Genomic DNA, 20,846 nt, shown 5'->3' with positions numbered 1-20,846 from the left:
AATTAATTTACTCTTTTATTGATCATTGGTTTTCTGTTGTTGTTTTTTGTCATCACTGTGTTCTCACCCATCGCCTATCTTGCTATGGTTTGATTTTGGTGCATATTATTATCTCAACAGATCTATCTAGATAAGATAGGCTGGAAAAATAGGCTGGAGGAGAAAACAACAGGACCAATGGTTCCCGGGGACATGGGAGAGAGAGAGGAGGGGGTAAGGAGGTGATGCTGACCAATCCAGCGACAGGGGAGCAACAAGTAATCCAAAATCCGTCGCAAGGAGGGTGTGAGAAGCCTGGTAGGTATTCAGCAAGGGTAATGTAACCAAGAGAAATTACTCAAACCCAAGTGAAAGCTGAGCACGATAGTCGGACAAGAGGAAAGTAAAAGTAAATAGAGGAAAGAACTAGGTGACAAAGGGTATTTCTAGAGGTCTACATACTGGCATGTACATATGTAAATATATTTATACTGGAGGGTTCGTAAATAGATCAACGTGCATATATTTATAGACTTAGTATTAAGGCAGTAGATGGACATTGTCAAGTACTTACTCAATGCAAGAACACGTTATATTAAATTGGCATTCCATGATGAACACCTTTCCAACATGATGGTTGAAGAAAAATGTGTGCACTAGCAAATGTGGTGAAGAAAGATGATGGTGCCTGGCTATTAAAAGTTATAGCATCTGGGATCTTACAGGCTTGAAAATAAAGAAGCGGCCATCTAGCTCAGAAGCAACAAAGCCCACATGGAGGAAGCACACCAGCCTGTGTGACCATGAACTGTTGAAGGGATCAGATATCAAGCATCAAAGAACACAAAAATCATGTCATTGTAAATGAGGGTGAGTGCAGAGTGGAGACTCAAAGCCCATTGGTAGGTAACTGGACACCCCCTTCCTGAAGGGATGTGGGGAGGAGATAAGCCAGTCAGGATGTAGGGTAGCAACAATGAAACATATGTTTCCTCTAGTTCCTAAATGCTTCCTCCCCCCCACTATCATGACCCAATTCTACTTTACAAATCTGGCTAGACAAGGGGATGTACAGAGAGATCGCCTTGGAGATTGGGTGGATGTTCCCACAGTAGCGTGGAGCCCCACAAGTGCTGGTCAGGCGTTTCCCCCAGTCACTTGTAGGACCTCAGGATTTAGGCTGGGGATGCCCCCACTTTTTATAGGGGAGAACAACCTGTGGCCTGGTGTGTGGGAGAGGACCAGCGTGAATTCCCCAGCTGCTTGCCACACCAATAAGTGGGGGGTGGGAGCTCCCTCAGTTGGGCCTTCAGGTTTGCCCTAGGCAGAGGGGAGTGGCCTGGAGACCTCTATTGTCTTGTGATGGGAAAGAGAGTGAAAGGAGAGGAAAAAGAGAGAAAGAGGAAGACACAGACTGGGGCAATAATGCCAACCAGACTGACAACCACTCACCCACACACAACTAAAATGCACAGAGTAAATAAAGGTGACAACAGTAAAAAGAAAGAAAAGAAAACAACTAAAAAGGAGAACCAAATCTGTGGAGGCTGTGGTAGGAAGTAGAGAAGAGCTTGATGGAGCGGAGAAAAGCAGAAAACCTGTAAGAAGAGCCCAATAAAAGGGAAAAGAGAGAAGAGAAAAGGAAGGAGGAGGAGAGAGTATTTTTTAAATGGTTAAAGAAATAACTGACCCTGTGTTATGCTGTGTGTAGCTCTGACTCGTCCTGTGTGCAGTACTGTCTTAGGGGTCAGGCTGCTCACTAGGAGGACAGGGTTGCCCTAGGCTGAGTGTAGGGCTCTGGAAACCAGCAGTGGTATGTGCAAGCAATGAGAGGGAGCAGAGAGAATCGTACAAGCTAAGAGAGAGGTGAAGAAAGCAAAGACAGAAAGAGGAAAGAAAGAAAAAGAGAATAAAGAGAAAGTAGGAAATAAATCCAACTGAGTTCACTAAGGTTGGCTGTGATGGTAAAGAGCAAGGAGAGAGAGAAGGAGGAAATATAGTATAAAGTAGTAGCTGATCCCTGATTGCTTGGATGAGGGGCCAGAGGGGTTTAGACACTGCTCCAACATGGCAGGTCAGTGTGCCCTTTTAATGCCGGGACCCAGTGGTGCTGGGCAGAATTGCCCTAGTTGACGAGATCACCTTAGAGGCATGACGGAGGTTTCTTCAACGGTGCAGCGCACTGTAGGTGTTTGTCCCAGGTGCCTTGTGTGGTGTACAGCACTCCCACAGAGGGCAGGCTGGAGTGCCTCCTGCTATTTGGGTTGATTTGCCCTAAGCGGAGGGAAGTGACCTGGAAGCCTTTAGTGGCATATGAGAGGAGAGAGTGGGAGAGAAGAGGAAAAAGAGGGGAAAAGGGGGAAAAAAGAGGGATAAAGAAGAAAGCGAGTAAATAAAAGCCCAACACCAACCTGAGCACGTTGAAACTGAGTGCGGTGGAAAAGTTAGAAGGGCTAGTGAATAAAGTGAGAATAAGTAGAGCAGTGGGTAAGGAGGTAATGATACTTGATCACCTGTCCTTGAGGCCAGAGGAATTCCAACTCTTCCTCAAGGTCACGGGGTCATGGACTTGTAAGGTCTCTCTCTCTGGCCTAAATTCCAACCCCAGTCCTTGGCTCCCCGCGAGAAAAATTTCATGCGGAAGCCGGGTTCGTGATCCAAGTGAATTTAATGAGAGTTAAAAGAAGCTTCAGGTTTTACAAGGCACCCATAGGATTCCTTTGGCCATGGGGCCTGGCAGAGACTGCCTCAGGTCATGCAAGGATCTCTCTCCTCCCAGGAAGACGACCAGACCACCCCTCTCCCTTCTGGTCCCTGCCTTTTCAAGGGTTCCCGGGGAGGCTGGTGAAGGACCCCAGGTCAATCCCATTGGCTGAACTGCAATCATCTGGCCCAGGTGGGCTGCTCCAGGTGCAACATCCATCGGAGCCCACGGGCAGGAAAATCCAGCTTTCCTATGCTGGCTCTCCTGGGCATGCGTTAATGGACTTTCCCATCCCTGATGTAGGGTTCCACAGATGCTGTGTGAGATTACTTCAAAAGCAAGATCGCGCCCGTGGCCAGGGGTCACTTGGGTGCTGGAGTACTTGCCTGTGCTGCATGTAGCACTGCAGCAGGGGCTGGGAGGGGGCACTGGGGGGCTCCCTCAGCCCCGTCTAGGGCTCCAAGACCGGCAGGGCCTCCCCAGCTATGTGTAGAATCACTGAGAGGGAAGCTTGTTGTCCTATCTAGACTGCTGATGCTTCCTAGATCAGAGGATTTTCTTTTTTATCCCTCTGGCCAGCTAGAATGAAATTGTCTCCCACAGTCTCTGGGCTACAGCTCAGTGCTGTTTAAGGCTGACACTGCTACAGCGGGTCTTTGTTATGGTAAAAGCTGCCAGGCCCTGTGGCTGAGTTCTGGCATTCCTTAGCTAGGTTGCTTCTTATGCTGATTTATGTTAAGGGACTCCCCTATGTGGTGCTTGGAGCTGAGCAACCAGACTTGGGTTTGAGTTTTAAACCAATCATTTATGTTTCACCCTTAAAAAAAATTCTACTTGTGATGTGCTCAGATTTGGTGGCTGTCAAGCTGACCCCCAGAGGGGGAGATCCAGCTTATCAGGGGGGTTGTTTACTAGTCGGCCAATTGGAACTAAATTTGCTCCCTGGACTCCCGACTTTCTGCCTTTTTCTCCCACACCATGATCTTCCTAAGGTAATAATATATTTTTTCTTCTACTCTAAATTATAGCTACCCACCACCAACCCCTGACCGTGAGCTCAAGGCATCCAACCGCATGGAGAGCTCAGTGTGGGGTTCCCCTCGTGTCTGAGATTCTGCCCCCTCTCAGGGCATCCACCTGCAGGGATCCCTGCTCCAGGCAAGGGCATATCTGGCGCCTGCCACTTCGTCAAAATTATAGTGCTTTAAAGCATGCTTGGTTTGCTTTGTGAGTGGAAATCCCACAAAAGAAGGGGTTCAGGAGAAACCCTGTTACCCTAGTTCTAATTTCAGAACTCCACCTCCCCGTTTCCTTCACCTAATTTCCTATTTTTCTGGTCTGGCAGCAGGAGCTCCAGATAGATGGGTCCTATCTGGTCGCCATTTTCTCTGAATCCCTCCATCTATTTTTTTTACACTCTTAAAAAGTACAAAACATTTACTCTACAAGCGCAAACAGATTTTCAAAAGCAGGGAAAAACCTGAACGTTCAGTACATGGTTCAATCGTCTTTTCATCTCTGCGCCCTAACTATGCTGAGCTCCATGGAACTGCATGGAGGGGAGCTATTCTGGCGTCATCGAGCCAAGTGAGTGTTTTGAATTACCTCAAGTGAATATTTGACTGGAAAGCATAGGGTGTAAAAAAACCCTGAAATCAGATGGTGCACATCTATCACAAAGAACAGGGCCTTGTACTTAAACCTTTTTTCTGAAAATAAGCAGCCATCTAAGTGAGATGTCAACTAAGTCCGCCCAGAACAAGCAGCACAGCCAGTGTGATGCCAGGGTGATAAATAATAGAATCTCAATCTGCAGGTATGAACAAGAATCAGAGCTTAAGTTCGGAACACCCAGTTTGCAAAAGGACTCAAATGCACAGGCGGGGTGAATTCCCTCTGACCACAGTCCATGGACATGAACAGATACAGTTAAGTTCAAATGTAACACCTCATCATTTGATCTCTTCAGACTAATTTTAATTTGGTTCCAGTTTTTAGTATTTTTCACTTTCTGTTCGATTGAGGTTTTTCTCTCTTTTGTCATTGTTAGTTTTTCTTTTCTACTTGTTTCTTGATTTTGTTTTGTATTTTTTTTAATACATATGAAATCCAGGAGAGGTAAATCCAGAGAGACACTAACAGAATTAACAATCACCTAGGGACAGGCAGGGAAGATTTGGGGGAGTGAGGGGGGGGGGGCTAACAAAAATGAATATAAAAGAAGGAAATGATGTAAACCTGATTGTGGTGACGATTACACAAATCTTAATATGACTGAAGTATTGAATGATATATGTAAATTATATGAGAATTAAAATAAAACAAAAGCTGAGGTCAGAGATAGGGCAGCAATTTAGCCCTGAATCTCTTGGTGAAGATTAAATGTCATTTTGTGCCAAGAGCCCATTTTTCCACTCATGAAGTTTGGGGAACCGGCCATGCTCCTTCATCACTTTTCTTACCTCAATAAATGGGTACAGTTCACTCTTCTCCCTTTTCTTCTCTGTCACATACTTTGCAGCAGTCAGGGGAACAGAACTTACAGTCCTGAAAGGGATCCATGAGTGTTAGTCCAGGTAGACTAGAGAAACAAATCCACACTCATATGTGTATAGGAAAGACCTTTATATACAAGAACAGTTGTATATTGAGAAAGCATTCCAGCCCAACCAAGATCAAGTCCATAAGTCCAATATTAGCCCATGTCTGATATCAATCTATAATGTTCTCTTCAGACTCATGAAACACCTTCAATGACCCCAAATGCAGGAAGATCACAGGTCAGTAGTTGCAAAGTCTTCTGCATCCAGTGGTGGTAGAAGCATCTCAGCTTTGGCAGGGTCTCCATGTGGCTCCTCCAGTTCCCAGGGCATGGGTTCTATCAGTGTGGTGCCATGTGTCTTGTTAGTAGGACATCTCTCAGGGAATGAGCAGAAAGATTGTCTGCTGCCTCCAAGGAGGAAATACCAGATTTCCCAGAACCCTGACGGGAAGGCCAGGCCCACAAAGAGGCCTCATTGGCCATAACCCAATAGAGAGACTAGAGTCTACCCCTTCACTCTTAATCCTCTCAAGTCCCAAATTGACACCAGATTGTATAACTACAACAGACCACCCCTTGTCCATTTGACATTTTCACAAAATTCTTTAGCCGTATATAATTTCAAAACAATAATAGAATCATATCAGTATCTAACAGTATAATATGAAAATGCATACATTTCACTCCGTGCCACCCTCCTTTAAACATAATATTCTGTAAGTGATGAAACAAAAATATCCTATGCTTAACAATTGCAGGTAAGGTACACCCACATATTAATCCTATAATTCTATGAATATATTCCAGTATCTATGAAATCTTGTAAGCTAGCCACTTCACGCCTTTATCTGGCCCATTTTGGCTATCCAGTTTCTCTACTGCCTACTTCCATCAACCCAGTGCTCTGAGGAGACCATCATATTCTTCAATATAAAGAGTCTTCATGCCAGTTGGAACCTTGTGAAGTCCACATCCACAAGAAAGTCAAAGCAGGACAGATCGTCTATACAGTCTGCAGCAGTATATACCAGTGCACAGGCTCAACATTCTTCTCTTCATCTGGTCGGGTTCGGGTCAAGTCAATGTGGGCTCCCTCTCTTGGCCTCACCTCAGTGTCCATTGGTCGCATTGCCTTTAGGCCTTGGCCCCATCACCAATTCTCCACAACTCTAGTCCCCTCAGAGTAGGTCATGGACTTCAAACCAGTCAACCTGCTCTCATCTTCTTCTCTACTGCCTGTAAACCAGGTCCACGAGTGTCAGTGGTCAGAATGAACCCACTGCTCTATTGCTGCTATTCTGCCACTTTCACTCAACAAGCAGATCCAGGTGGTCACCTAGCAATCATTTCAGGCTTCTACAGGCTCCCTTGAATGTTCAGTACTAGAAAGGAGTTTCTTCAGGCTTTGAGATTTTTTCCAGTTTCTGACAAAAACCACTATTCAAAATTCAAATATTACAAAAGTTCCCTTTTAATGCACATGAAGCTCTTCCTCACAGTGGGAGCAGTGCACAGAAACGGACCTTGATGCTGGGCTGCTCTGTGCGTGCTTTGGTCAGTTGGGAGCTGCTGATTCACAGATTCACTTCACGTGGATGAAGATGCTTGTTTGCTTCCCCGTGAGTTTATCGCGCTTCAACAGAGAAGAACCCTGTTCTTGGGTTTTGCCTCTGCCTTGCTCCTAGCACCGCTGGAAAAAAAGATTACAAATGATTTTTTTGTTGTTGTTTTAAAAAACAGAAAAGAAATGCCGTGTACCTGTTAGGTAAGTAGAGGCAGAACTGAGGGTGGTCGCTGTGCATGCCAAACCTCCTCCCCATCACAGACAGTTGAAAGCTGCTTCAGGCTGGAAAGATGCACACATTTAGGTCCTTGTGACAGGAAGCAGGTCAACCTGGGCGGGCCCCCATCTAGACCAGGTGGGCTTAATTCAGTCAATGGGGTCAAACAGTACCGTCAGCCATGCCTACCAACAGGGTATGGGTGGGGGCCTCAAACCAGCTGTCATGCAACCCAGCGTGCGTGGGCTGTCCAGTCCGCCCCCACCCCCCACGAGCATATTTGCCTCTTCTATCCTTTATAAAGTCACTTGGATCACAAACTAGGTTTCTGCGTCAATTGGTTCTTGTGTGAAGCCAAGGACAGAGGTACATTTCTCCCAGAGAGAGCCCTCACATAACCAAATCAGATTATAGCCTTCAGTGTTAGTGTTCCAACGAATTTTGGGGGAATATCTCAAGTGTTAGTGGTAAGGACACAACTCAATCCATATTATCTCTTTATTTTGCTCAGCCAGATGCTTGCCCTTTGAGCCTGAATTGTTGCAAGGCTTATTACCCCATCAAGTGTTCCCAGAGCAAGCCCTAAATGGGCAGTAGTCACACACAAGGAAGATTTGCAGGGGACACTGTTAAGAATGATTAATGCTTAAGTGTTCCTTGTCTCCCCAAATGTACCATCTGGCAGAAAATTTGTTAGATCTCTCTCCTGGGAGAGATATACCTCAGCTCTTGAATAACTCTCCTGGTCATAGAAGTCAAATTCCAAGCTTTTCATCCAACATTCATAAAGCTAAATAAATGTTACATAAACCTAAGTTCTCTATCTTGGATAAGACAAAGTAAAACCATGACTTGAGAAGGTTTTCATTGAGGACAGAGACAACTTCAGATATTCTAAGCCTATGAAATTGGTCATGATTCAGGCAACTTGCCAAGGAAGCAGGTAATACCTAGGTGGGAGGTGGAATGAATAAGAACTTGCACTAAGATTCCATTCCATCAGGCGCAGCTGGTGACTTTGGAGGCCCAGAGCAGGCAGTGGGAGAGAGAAGACCAGAGCAGGGGAGGGATGTGATGAGCTGGAGGGTAGAGGGAGGGATTATGTGTTGTCCTGCTGTCACCTCCCACCCCACTGTGACCCTTTAGTGATGTGGGCCCAGGTTTGTGATGCAAGTGGGTTTGAAGCCAGAGGGGACTCAGAGTGCTCAGTTGCCTGAGTGCAACCGCTGTATCCAGAAGATGGAGGAGATTCTCTTTCTGCTGGAACAGAAAAGTGCTTCCTGGCTGACCTACCAATACCCCACCTGGTTCACTGTTTTGACCTTGGGCATCCTGTATGGAGTGGGTTGCTTCTTCCTGGTCCTCCCCTTCCTTCCAAATACTCCACCTGTGCGACCACCCAGGAAAAGGATAAAGGTAAGAAATTCTCAACCCAGCCATAGGAGAGATTGATTTTTCCTTGTTTTATAAATTTTTCCTTTCGTAATTAATTTCCTGATAGGGGAAATCTCAAGAAAGAAGAGACCATCAGCCCTGGCTTTGGAATGTTGATGAGGGCTGGTGCGTCCTTACTCACTGTTAGGACTTTGTTCACTGCATTGGTATCATTTTATCCTTGCCGGCTTATGTTGATTTTCATTATTTCTGTTGGCTTTCCCTGTTTGTGAAGCACAGGAGGCGTGGATGCATCATGATCATGGACACAAGGGTTGACAGAGTTGCAGGTGGAGAGATCTCATGGCAGAGGGAGGGATTGTGAGATCAGCAGTGTGGAGAACTCCCCCATCGGGATGCTAGGGAGTGAAGGGGGATTGATTTCAAGACGAAAAAATGAAGGAGGCCAGAGGGGACAGAGAGCTTTAGACCTGACTGTGATTACACAACTCCTTTTGAAGGCAATTTAACCATGGGGGGGGGTGTTGTTCTAAAATGGATATGGTAATCATTGATTGTACCATTGCCCTTGATCTGATTAAACGACTGAACTATTGAGTCGTATGATATGTAAATCATTTGCCAGTAAGATGAGCATTCAAAAATATTTCTCTTTGAAGATCTCAGACCTCCCATCTCTAGTTGTTATAGAGGGCAATAGGTAAAAATCCCCAATATAGTGACGCAGTGGATAAGGACTAGATGACTAGACGTTTCAAAGGGCAGCTCTCATCACTGGGTCCTCAGTCTCTTTCCTTGAGCTCCAGTCTCTGGGCCAAGGCTCCTTTTCTGTCTGGGCTAATTGAGAAAGCATGGCTGACCCCGGGGAGGAAGTGGTCAAGGGCTGGCCCAGAGCTTCAGCCTCCATAATCAAAATCTTTCCCACCAGAACACTGAGTGCTGAGAGTGTGTGCTCTCCGTGAGCAGAGGAAGGCTGACGGAAGAAATGCACTCTAGGTCTCACACAGAAGCTGGTTTCTGGGCTTTAGTCATTCCATGGAGATTGTCATTCTTCTAATCACCAGTAAATGCCTGCAGTTTGTCACAAAGAACAGACGCAGGATTGGATTCCAGCCTGACTTCCTCTCTTGTGCCCCAGCCTCAGGTGGAGACAAGGAGAAGCAGCAGGTCAAGGGACAAAGGTGACGCTCTGAAAGGTAAGGTTCTGCCCATTCAACCAACCTCTGTAAGCTCTCCTGTCCCCTCCTCTGCAGGATGCCAGTGGCAACAGCCCGTCTCTCTCAGGTAATAATCCTGAACAAAAGGATACTGGGGATGGAAACAGAACCCAGATATTTCCCAGATGTACAGGAGGGGCCTAGGATGGGATGAAGGCTGGCCAAGGTAGGACCCAGTAGGGAGCAGTGGGGGTGTCAGGAGCAGATTCTGGTGGATTTGGAGGTGGAACATTGAGGGGTAACAGCGATAAGCTGTGTAACTTTGCCAAGGTTCAGATTGCTCACTGAGACCCCACAGACAATATTGGAAACCGATGCTCCTTGAAATGCCAAAGCACCTCCTGCCCGTGGGAGTAAGCTATCATTTGACCTTGAGCTCTGGAGAGTCCAACGTCCTAAGTGCACAGCCCGTGTGACATTCCTTTCGGTCCTCTGGGAGGGCTGCACCATAACGGTTCTCTTGATTTCCAGTTTTCCGAAGTTTCCTGCAAGAACTACATGGCGCTCAGAACCTGCGTTTGCGTCTTAGGCAGAAGTAAGTAACCTTCCTGCTTCACCGCGGGGTGCATCTTCCAACCAGGGTGCCTGTGTGGCCTCGGGCTGCAGAGCAGCTGGGATGCGCTGGTTTGGGGGACACTTTCAGGGATGGGCAGAGAATGACAGGAGTCCCGGGCAGTGGGGTGGGGCAGGAAGAGCAGGCCATCAAGGCTTGGGGAGGGGCTGAGCTTGCACCGACCCTTGCTAGCCTGCTAGGTCTCTTGCCCCTTCAGTCCTGGCTGTAATCTGGTCCTTCTGTCTCCTGCAGCCACTTGGGAAACCCACTTGACACTGGCAGCTTTGGTCAACAGAAAGCTCAAGCCCTCTCTGGTAGCTGGCGAAATAGAGGTACGGCTGAAGTCCATGTCGGTACGCGCGCCCCACACGGTTCTGCGGCTCATCCATTCCGGACACCTAGGTCTCAGAACTCCACCCTTCCACGGGCCCAGATGTGCATCTCAACTTCTCATGTCTTACCCGCCTTGAGTCAATCACCAGACTGCGCACATTCCCGTGAACCTGACAGTCTTTCACCCACACCACTGGCTCTTCCCTCACCCAGTGCCAAACCCCCGGATTCAAAGGCCTACCTGCAGCCTCCAAGCACTCTCTGGGACTCACCAGCCCCGCCTCCCACAGGGACTCATTCTCAGAATGACTTGTTGGCAAGGCCCAGGCAGAGCCCATCTCCACACAACCGCTGCTCCACACCTGCCATGGCAGCCATCACAAGTCAGGATCCCACAGGCCTCCCTACTGCCTCCCCACCCCAGTGTTGGGCAGCTGCCAAGAACTTACAGCTTCCCTCCTTGGAATACTTTGGGTCTCTGAAAGAGCACTCTACCTGGCACCCCCAAGAAGACACCTTTCGGGAAGGACCCACAAAGAGGCAGGGGGAAGTAGGGAGGCCCACCTTGCTCAACCCCAATGTCCACAAGCTGCTGGAAATAGAAATCACAAAGGCAGAGAAATGGAATATTTGGGAAGAAAAAGGAAAGGGTGTATCAGAATACCATCTGCAGGCCTTAAATATGTTGAAGGCACTCGATGGGGAGCAGATCACTGCACCTCCCCAGCCCTTCTGGAATGCCAGCATCAAAGCAGAGCAGATACCCAGCCCTCAGAAGCATTTTCCACAAAAATTCAGTGAGTTTTTCTGGGGTCTACCTTTTCTGTACAGCGAGTCTCTGGCAGCTGCTCTCAGGGTCTCTGGATCCACCCTAGAGTTTCCCACTGTCTTATTTAATGAAATTCCTAATACCTTACCAGCTCAAATGCAAGCTAAAGAGTACCCACTCTTGTTGCAACGTCACTCCTTGCCCTACACTGAAGGCCGATTCCAACTTTTACTTCCAACTGCATGCCAAGCCCAGGCCCCACTGCCGGCTACAGTCCTGACTCCGCCCGGTCCACAGCCCCGTGGCCCACTCGCAGTACCTTTTCCTCCTCCTCACAAGAGTCCCTGTGATGAATCCTGTCTTACCGTCCACACTAAGTCCCAATCACGCATTCCAAATTAACTTCAACAGCTGGAAAGCCGTTTTTTAAAGAAACAACAGGAAAGTGAGAGTTCTTTACCCTTTATGATGCCACGACCCCAGGAAGCTTTTTGTCTTCGCAACCCCACTCATCCCCAGGACAATCAGAAGGTCCAGACCCCAAAGACAGACCCCAAGCTTCCTGGCTGCTTGAAGCAATCGGAGCTCCACCGCCAAGAGAACTTCCCTCAATTGCAGGGGCCCCTCGGCAATGGGACTCTTGAGTCTCTGACACTAAAGCAGCCTCAGGAAAAATGGCCAGGGGCTTGTCTGGATATGAAGCAGCCCGAATGCTCCTGCTCCACACCTGGAGACAAGCAGGGGAAGAATGTAATGAAGACGGTGTCCCCAGGAAGATGCACACACCCTGGACCGTCGCTTGCGTGCTGCAGAGCCGGTGTCCAGCTGAGGAACAACTCGGTCAATGGACAAGGGAATTACTTGAGGAAAATATCCAAATGTAATCTATCTATCAATGGATCAGGAAACTACTGCCCAAAAGGAACTCCGGGAGCCGACTCAAAGGAGTTAAGTGATTTGAGGATACACAAGGGGATTAACGCAGGAACTTACACCCTAAGGGTTCCAAACAAAATGCTACTGGAAAACACCCTGAATGTCCACATGTGCAGGAAGGTGGAGCAGGTTAGAAAGGATCAGATCCCTGGCATTGTTTGCCGTTCATGTCTTGCGACCACGCATGCTCTGTCTATTTCCCTGACCCACCCACATGTTGTCAATGTGGCCTCCTGGGGAGAGCTGGAAGATCTCCTGAACACAATGCAGAGCCTTTCCTTTCTCAGCCCGGGCACTCAACAGGTGCTGGACTCGCATATCGTAAGGCTCCAAATGAGGCAGAGGTGGTGCATGCCCCTCAAAGTCCTTGAGCCCACAAACCTCTGTAGGACAAGAAAAGACAACGCAATGTCCTTTCCACAGTCCACCTGCTTAGCCACCCCTAAGTCTTCAACTAACCCAGTAACTGAGGCTGTCAAGGTCCTGGGAGAACCCTGTCAGGCAGACTGGGGAGAGAGAGTGACCCCAAAGAAATCAAGCCCTACCCTGGAGAGTCCTTTTGCTGATTGCTCCCCTACAGAGGAGCCTGTTCAGGGAACCCCAGCCTACCCCCCACTTGATAATGACAGTGGATGCTCATTGGCCCTCAGGCAGCCGTTTCCAGCCTTCATGCCCAGTATCCTTGGCAGAACCTTCCAGAATGAAAGTGTCCAGAGAGAGAGCCTAGAGCAAACCTCAAATCCAGTACTGACCAGCAAGGGGTCAAGGAAAGAGGGTGCTAGTTGTGCCCCAGGAGGCCCCAGATTGGAAGTGAACTCTGAATGTCCATCTTCAAGAGCCAAAGAGACAGGGTTGGTGGTGGTCAAGAAGTCCTCTTCAATAGAACTAGACGATAGAGACACTTTCAAAACCAGTGTGCTGGCAAAATCTCAAACCCATCATGTGGACCGGGGGTGCTTCGAGGCTCTAGGATGTAGTAAAAGTTTCCTGCTACCTGGAAAGTGTGCTCCAGTTCCTGAAAAGCCAAGCCTTACAGCACGAGTGTGCAGTGAGATTAAGCTCCAGGTGGAGGTAGAGGCAGAGGGTGGTTCTCCATGCTGTCCTGTTGACGGGCTCCTTCAGGACTGCACCACTGATGTGCTCACTGCCACCAATGTTTTGCCTTCTCAGGTGGTCCATTGCCGCCCCCAGCATTTGTTCACTGGGGATAAGCCAATATGTCAAGGGCCAAGTGGCTTCGTGGTGGCTAGAGCAAGTTACATGGGGCAGCAGAAGCTCAAAAGCCCCAACCTTCAGGACCCCTCGACAAGGAGAAGGAAGGATGCTGTTCCCACTGACAAGAGGGAGACTCATAAATGGCCCAATCCAGAAGAGCATGGAAAAGGATTAGCGGGAAGAGGCATCTCCCAAGTCTGTGGGTTAAGCCAGCCTGTGCAAGACAAGGCATTGGCTGAGTGCCTTGAGATCAAGTCCTCACAGCTCCCACCAGAGAAGGGACAGCTTCCTGCTGAGGGCCACTGCAAAAAATGGAGGAAGCACTTTGTCCAGTGGATTTGCTCCAGCAAAAAATCTACAGGACACGGTGATCCTTTGCAAAAAGGAAAGCCCGTATTACCCTGTGGTCACAGCCTTGGGCCCCTTCAAAGACAACCAGTGTCTCCTAACAAGGTCACGGAGGCTCAGGTGCTCACGACAGATGTTGGCCAAGTCCTAGAGGGGACACCAGGCTGTCATCAGGAGTATCTTGCGTCAACGTTATGTCCATGAAAAGAAACGCAGGCCTCAGTTAATGGATGTTCCTCCAGCTGCAGGGCTCCTCTCTTTGTAGAACACAGGAGAGTGGCAAGTGTGAGACCCTGCCTCCACCAGGCGATACCTGACTGCCAGAGCCTTCCCACCACGAGCACCTGTATCAGGGATGTATTCACAAATTTCTGTCCGTTCAGGGGATTCAGTGTCAGAAGCCACACTCAGCCATTGCCCCCCAGGGTGTTTGTGTGCCCAGTCAGCTTGCAGCAGCAGAGGCGGAGGAGGTGGGCTTACTCCAGTTACCCTTACCACTGCCCACGTCACTGTCTTCGAGAATATGTCTTATCTGGCAAATTAGAAGACGCTTCTTCTGCTCTGATTAGTAGGAAAGTATCCATGCCAGCCACTTTAGCCTGTTCTGCACAGGCTAATGGCTTCTCTCAGCCATGATATTCATTGTTCCATAATAGAGATTTTCCCCCTCCTACATTAAAGTGTGACTTCTGTGCTGCATGGCGGGATCTAGAGGGGGTGTCATGTGTGTTAGTCTGTGTAGACTAGAGAAACAAAATTCATACACTCATATTTTATGAGTTTTATATAAAGGTTAAGTGAACATTGAAAAGCATCCCAACCCAGTTCAATCTAAGACCACCAGTCCAATAGTATCCCATGTGTCTGACACCAATCTACAAAGTCCTCCTCACAATCCAAAAACACACGGGGAGACAATGACTGCAGGAGGAAATTGTAGTCCGTGCGCTGGCAGGTTCTCCATGAGGCTGCTGCAGAAACCAGGGCTGCAACAGGGTAGGTCCATGCGGCTTCTCCTCAGGGATCTCCCAGGAAATGAGTCTTTCCAGCTGATTTAGGGACCTAACAAATGCATATCCACCCTGGTGGCACTATCAGAGAGCAAGAGACCAGAAAGGCTAGGCTCACAGAGCCATTGATCTCCCTGCCCTTCAATTAACCCCACGAGTTCATTGACGAGGTTGGCATAATATACCTTTAACTATGTTAGATACTGCGTCTCCTTCTCTGAGTGCTAGCTTTGACTTCTCAAAGGGCAGGGCTCTGGAGGAGGTTTTCAGCAGTGTTTCCCACCCACTTCCATCCCAAGTTCTTCATTTTGCACCTCTTATGATTTATGGTAACACCCCTACTGTGAAAACCTCAGAAGGTCCCAACACAGTGAAGAATGTTCCCTGGTGCCATTACTTTGTCTTCAACGTTATGTGGCTGCAGTTGATAGGTTTTTTGAGGCGCAATCCAGCCAAGAAATTCCATCGCAGGCTCCAGAAGAGGTTTAGACCAAAGTAGCGTCTCATGGTACCAAGCAGGCATGAGACATGTGGCGGCCTGTCTAAGTCCCACATGTGCATTTGATGAAGGCTGCCAAGTTTGGCATGGAGGTTCCGCCTCAATACACCTGTCACAAAATGTGAAATGACATATTTTGCTACCTTTGCCTCTCTCCCAGCCTAGGGTAGCCTCCAGGATGGAAGTCCCAGGTCTGACACATGTGGGTGGGAACTGCTAGGGAGGCTGCCAGCGGGGGACTCTGCTCACCCACTGCACCAAGGGAAAATCCGGTTCACAGCTCACATGCCTTCCTCTGTATATAAACCCGGAGAAGGAGCAACAGCTTAGGCTGAGTGGTACAGGATGAGCGTCTGTGTAATAACCACTAATGGTTAGGCACCATGGACACAGGGTAGGGAAGGATACAGTGAAGAAGAATATGAAGCGTTGGACGTAGCAAAGGGGGCCAAAGAGCATGAGGATCCCCAGAAATGATGCAAGACACAAGCGGAGCTAACACAGGCTTACAAAGGGGAATCGGCCAGGTGCTTCACCCCAGCTTTAGCTAGCTGCCCCCACAGCAGAACTTTATCTCCTACAGAGAGCACTGGGTTGTATAGCAAAGGCACAGCTTTCAAGCAGGGAAGGTTACTTTCTCAATACTATCTTTAGTGGGGCGACAAACTGTTATTTTACTTGATTTCCATCTCCTGACTGGGGGAAGGATGAGTTGATAGCCAGGGTGGGGTAGAGTGGGGATGAGTCAATAACAGGGTGCCAGGACTCAGGAAACATGACCCCAGGCTGGTGGTCTTCACATGCACACACACGCGTGCGCACACACACACATACATGCTCTAGGAATGTTCTCAGCAAACATGACCCCAGGCTGGTGGTCTTCACATACACACACACACACACGCACACACACGCACACACACACACACGCTCTAGGAATGTTCTCAGGAAACATGATCCCAGGCTGGTGGTTTTCACACACACACTCACGCGCACACTCTAGGAATGTTCTCAGGAAACATGACCCCAGGCTGGTGGTCTTCACACACACGCACACACACACACACACGCGCGTGCACGTGCTCTAGGAATGTTCTCCGGAGAGAGTGGCTTCTAAGGATTGAGTGCTGCAAAGAAAGTCACAACTGGGAGCAGCCTTCCCTTCCCCTAGAGACTCCTGGGAAATCAGGATGTGCATGGAGATTAGACATCACCTGTCTTGATAAGGGAAACCAGTTCAATAGTGGTCAGTGTTTCCTCTGTGCTTCTAACACAGGGTTTTATTTCCTGGGCACCAGATTATAGAAGGAGGCAGGAGGGCCCCCCAAAATATGATTAGTTGATCCGCTAGAGTAAATTCTCATGTGCTTAAAAGAACACCCCTGGTGGGCCAGGGTTTACTGTTTACTGAACTAAACAGTAAAGGATGGCGAGGAAGACATCCACTGAGCCTTGACCTCCATGCCTCAGTCAGGACACCAAGTGTGTGTGTGGGGTGGGTGGGGACTGACACCAATGGTGGAGGAGGGAAGTGGACATAGGCCCCAGAGACTGCTGGTACAGCAGCATGATGTTGTTTCTGGAGTCCTGATTGTGCCAAGGCAGCCTCTGGAGTGACTGTGGCAGTAAAAAATCAGATTCTGGATCTGCAGAGCCTGGATCTGGGGCCTCTTGGGTAGCAGGTAGCTTGGGTGTGTTCCTAGAGAGAGTGAAGAGCTGGACACCGGACTACCCGCTGCTGAACCCTACCGTTCGTGCTAGGTAAGTGCACGGAGATGGAGAGAAGACCCTGAAAGAACAGCAAGGGGTGCATGGACCAAGCCCCTTCCCTTTCCCCTGCCACCAGGTCCTCTTATATGGTGCTGTGAGGTCAAACAAAGGGAAGCCCACTCAGACCTGCAGAGACCTCAGCGAAACAACTGCCCCCCATCCCCCACAATTCAGCAGACATCTCACAAGGACACTCACACATACCCGAGAGAGAAACCTCACACACATACTTCCTTGGAGACTTCCAGAGAGACTCAGAGGCCTCGCACAGAGACTTCATATGAAGTTCTCAGCATCCTTTATGGAGACTTCTCAGAGACCCCACAGGGACCTCACACAAAGCCCTCCCACATAGCTCACTGCCAGCACGGGAGAATTAGCAGCCGCTGTCCACCCCTGAGCTCCTGGAAACTTTCACACATTGTCTGCAGTGCCCCCCATGCTTGTGCATCTTTGTCCTCATAGCCTTGCTTGGGAACAACAGAATCACAAACTGCACGTAGTTGTGTGCAAATTTTTTCCACTGAAACGTTTTCACTAGCCTGAACTCTGAAGTGTAGTTTACAATTGAAATACAAGTAAAACTGCCAACACCAAATGAGAGTGTGATTTTAGATGGTGTGCAGTCAAATGTCGTACGCCACACTTTTACTTTTGCTTCGGACAAATTCTCTAATTGGTGGGGAAGTGACTGACTACTTTGGAAGCAACAGAACAGTCCATCAAATGGGCTTCAGGACTCAAATATATAAATAGACATCTGATCTGAACTCAAACTCATTCCCCAAGGGGCTCATGAAACTAATTTTTTTGGAAGAGTGAAGGAACCCACATGAAAATAACAAAATTTACATCACATTGTGTCTGTCTGGCTTAATTTCTCAATGAAACAGCTGTCATATCTGAAGATATTCAGGGCAACATTCCTTTTACAGCTCTGTCCACATTATAATTAATATGATTTTTCTGTGAAATGTAATATTTCTAAGTTATGCAAAGTCCTAATGTTTATCTACCACAACAAACTGATAATATTTCAAAGGATTAAGAAATAGATGAAGAAATAATAATTAATGAAATACACATTTTCAGGTAGTACCATTTACAATAGCCAAGCGTAAATGAAAATATCTATATCTATACTTGAATAAAAAAACAACAGATTTATATGAGGAAAACTACAGAAATTACAAGAAATCAAGAGTGACCTCAGCAAATGGGATAATATCCCATGCTCCTTGACCAGACGACTCAATGTAGTACAGTTATCAGTTCTACTCAAGGCACTAGACAAGTTTAATTCACTCCTGATAAAATTACCCTCATCTTTCTTCAAAGAATTGCAAAAACACTGATTACTAACTTCATATGGTAAGGGCATAGGTCAGGGGTTGAACCTACAAACTTCTCCTTGGTAGAAAGATAAAACTGTTCTCATAAAAGACTTGTAGGCTGGCTTTGAGTTGGAATTTTGGGGTCATTTAGGATTTTTTTGTGGCATGTGATTTTTAGGGCTTTAAGGTCATTTGGGGTCATTTAATTTTTTTGCGCATTAGGGTGGTTTGGGCTTTAAGGGTGTTTTATAAGGTTTAAGGGAGTTTTTAAGGGATTTAGGGGTGATTTTTTTTGGAGTGTATAGGTATTTTTTAGCAGGTAGGGGTGTTTTTAGTGATCTTACAGGGTTTCTTAGAGATTTTAGGGTATTTTAAAATATGTGTTTTTCCCCAGCATTTTATGTTTTGTTGGGGCTTTCATGTTGTCTTCAGGGCATTTATGTGGTTTTGGAAGTTCATGGTTTGGGAATCTTCTAGGGATATGATTTGGAAGTTCCACACGTTTTGGGAGGCATTTAGTGTGTTATTTGTGGCTTCAGAGTGTTATTTGAATTTTAGGGAATATTATGGCTTTTCAGACATTTTAAGGCTTTTAGGGTGATTTTAGTGTTTAAGGGTGTTTATTAGGCTTATATGTGTTTTTATGGCTTTTAGTGTTTTGTCAAAATTTTAGGGTGCTTCTTAAGGCCTTAGAGTGTTTGGGGGGATTAGGTTTTGGTTTTCAGGGCTTTAGGGTTTTGTTGGATTATTTTTTGCTTTCATGGTGAATTCATGTCTATTAGGTTGTTGGACTTTTACAGGGTTTTATAGTGCTTCGGGTTGCTTTGTAGGGATGTTCTTGGGGTTTTAAAAGACTTTTAGCGTGTTTTTAGGGCTTCACGTGTTCTTTATTTTGCGTTTTAAGGCATTTGCATAATATTAGGGCATTTATTATGTTTTTGGGAGGTAAGGAGTTTTTTTTAAGACTTATGGTGCATTAGGGTGTTTTAGAAAGGCTTTTACCATGTATTTAATGGTCTTAAGATGTTTTAGAGAGTCTTTAGGGGTGGTCTTAGCATTTTAGAAATATTTTAGACGTTTTAGGGTTTTTAAGGCATTTATAGTGTTTTTACGACTTTTAAGGTGTTTTTAGAACACGCCTGACAGGTACACACTATTTCAATCAGGCTCTGGTTAGTGCCTCTCAATCAATTGGTGACATGGGAGTCTGGATAATGGATTACCTTTACTATGCAGATGAGAAAACTCACTCAAAAAGACACAGGTGTTGACCCACAGGCACACAACTGGTTAACAACAAAGACATATTCACAACCAGTGTTGGGAGCCAGAGCCCTAAGCCCCACATACCTGTCCCCAGCCGAACAGTCAATCTATCCTGAACCATCAAATGATCTGAGCAGATCCTCCCACCCAACTCCCCTTCCCATGCCAAATATTTTATTTCAGAAGGTGGCAGTGAATCTGCAGCTCTGAGAGAGGGACATATCTGATCGGAGCACATGGAGCAGATGAAGGGGGAGGAGGGGAGTGTGGAGCACATCCTGGCACACCAGGACTTGAGGATGATGTTCCCACTCAGAGAATCCAGTCCACATAGAAGACCACATGGCCAGCCCCACGATGAGACAAGACACCCCTCAAAGACCCATAGCCTTAGAGGGGACAACACTGAAGACACAGTGTGGGAAATGCGCCCGAACTAATCCTGCCACACCAAGGCATAACACTAAGGGGGTACAGCAGAAGAGCAAGAAAACGAAGCAACAAGGTCCCCAGGGAATGCCAAAGGATGACTTTGGGGCCAGTACTTGGTACACCACCAGACTGGACTGGAAAACACTCTTAAAGGCCAACAAACTTGGACTATCTAGGTTAACGAACGGTCACTTGGACTATGTAGGTAACCTAACGGGCACTTGGACTGTCTAGGTTACCTAGCGGGCACTTTGACTATCTAGGTTAACTAGCAGACCTTGGACTATGTAGGTTAACTAGCGGGCCCTTGGACTATGTAGGCTAACTAACGGGCTCTTGGACTATCTAGGTTTCCTAGCAGGCACTTGGACTATGTACATACCATAGCGCGCACTTGGACTATCTAGGTTACCTAGCGGGCACTTGGACTATCTATGTTAACTAGCGGGCACTTGGAATATGTAGGTTAACTAGCGGACACTTGCACTATGTAGGTTACCTAGCAGGCACTTGGACTATCTAGGTTAACTAGCGGGCACTTGGACTATCTAGGTTAACTAGCGTGCACTTGGACTATGTAGGTTCCCTAGTGGGCACTTTGACTCTGTATGTTCCCTACGGACACTTGAACTAGGTAAGTTAACTACCGGGCCCTTGGACTATCTAGGTTACCTAGCGGGCACTTGGACTATGTAGGTTAACTACCGGGCACTTGCACTATCTAGGTTTCCGAACGGGCATTTGGACTATGTAGGTAACCTAG

Source organism: Tenrec ecaudatus, chromosome 1, assembly GCF_050624435.1.
Source record: "Tenrec ecaudatus isolate mTenEca1 chromosome 1, mTenEca1.hap1, whole genome shotgun sequence".
Classification (NCBI taxonomy): domain Eukaryota; kingdom Metazoa; phylum Chordata; class Mammalia; order Afrosoricida; family Tenrecidae; genus Tenrec; species Tenrec ecaudatus.
Note: the sequence above shows the minus strand (reverse complement) of the source record.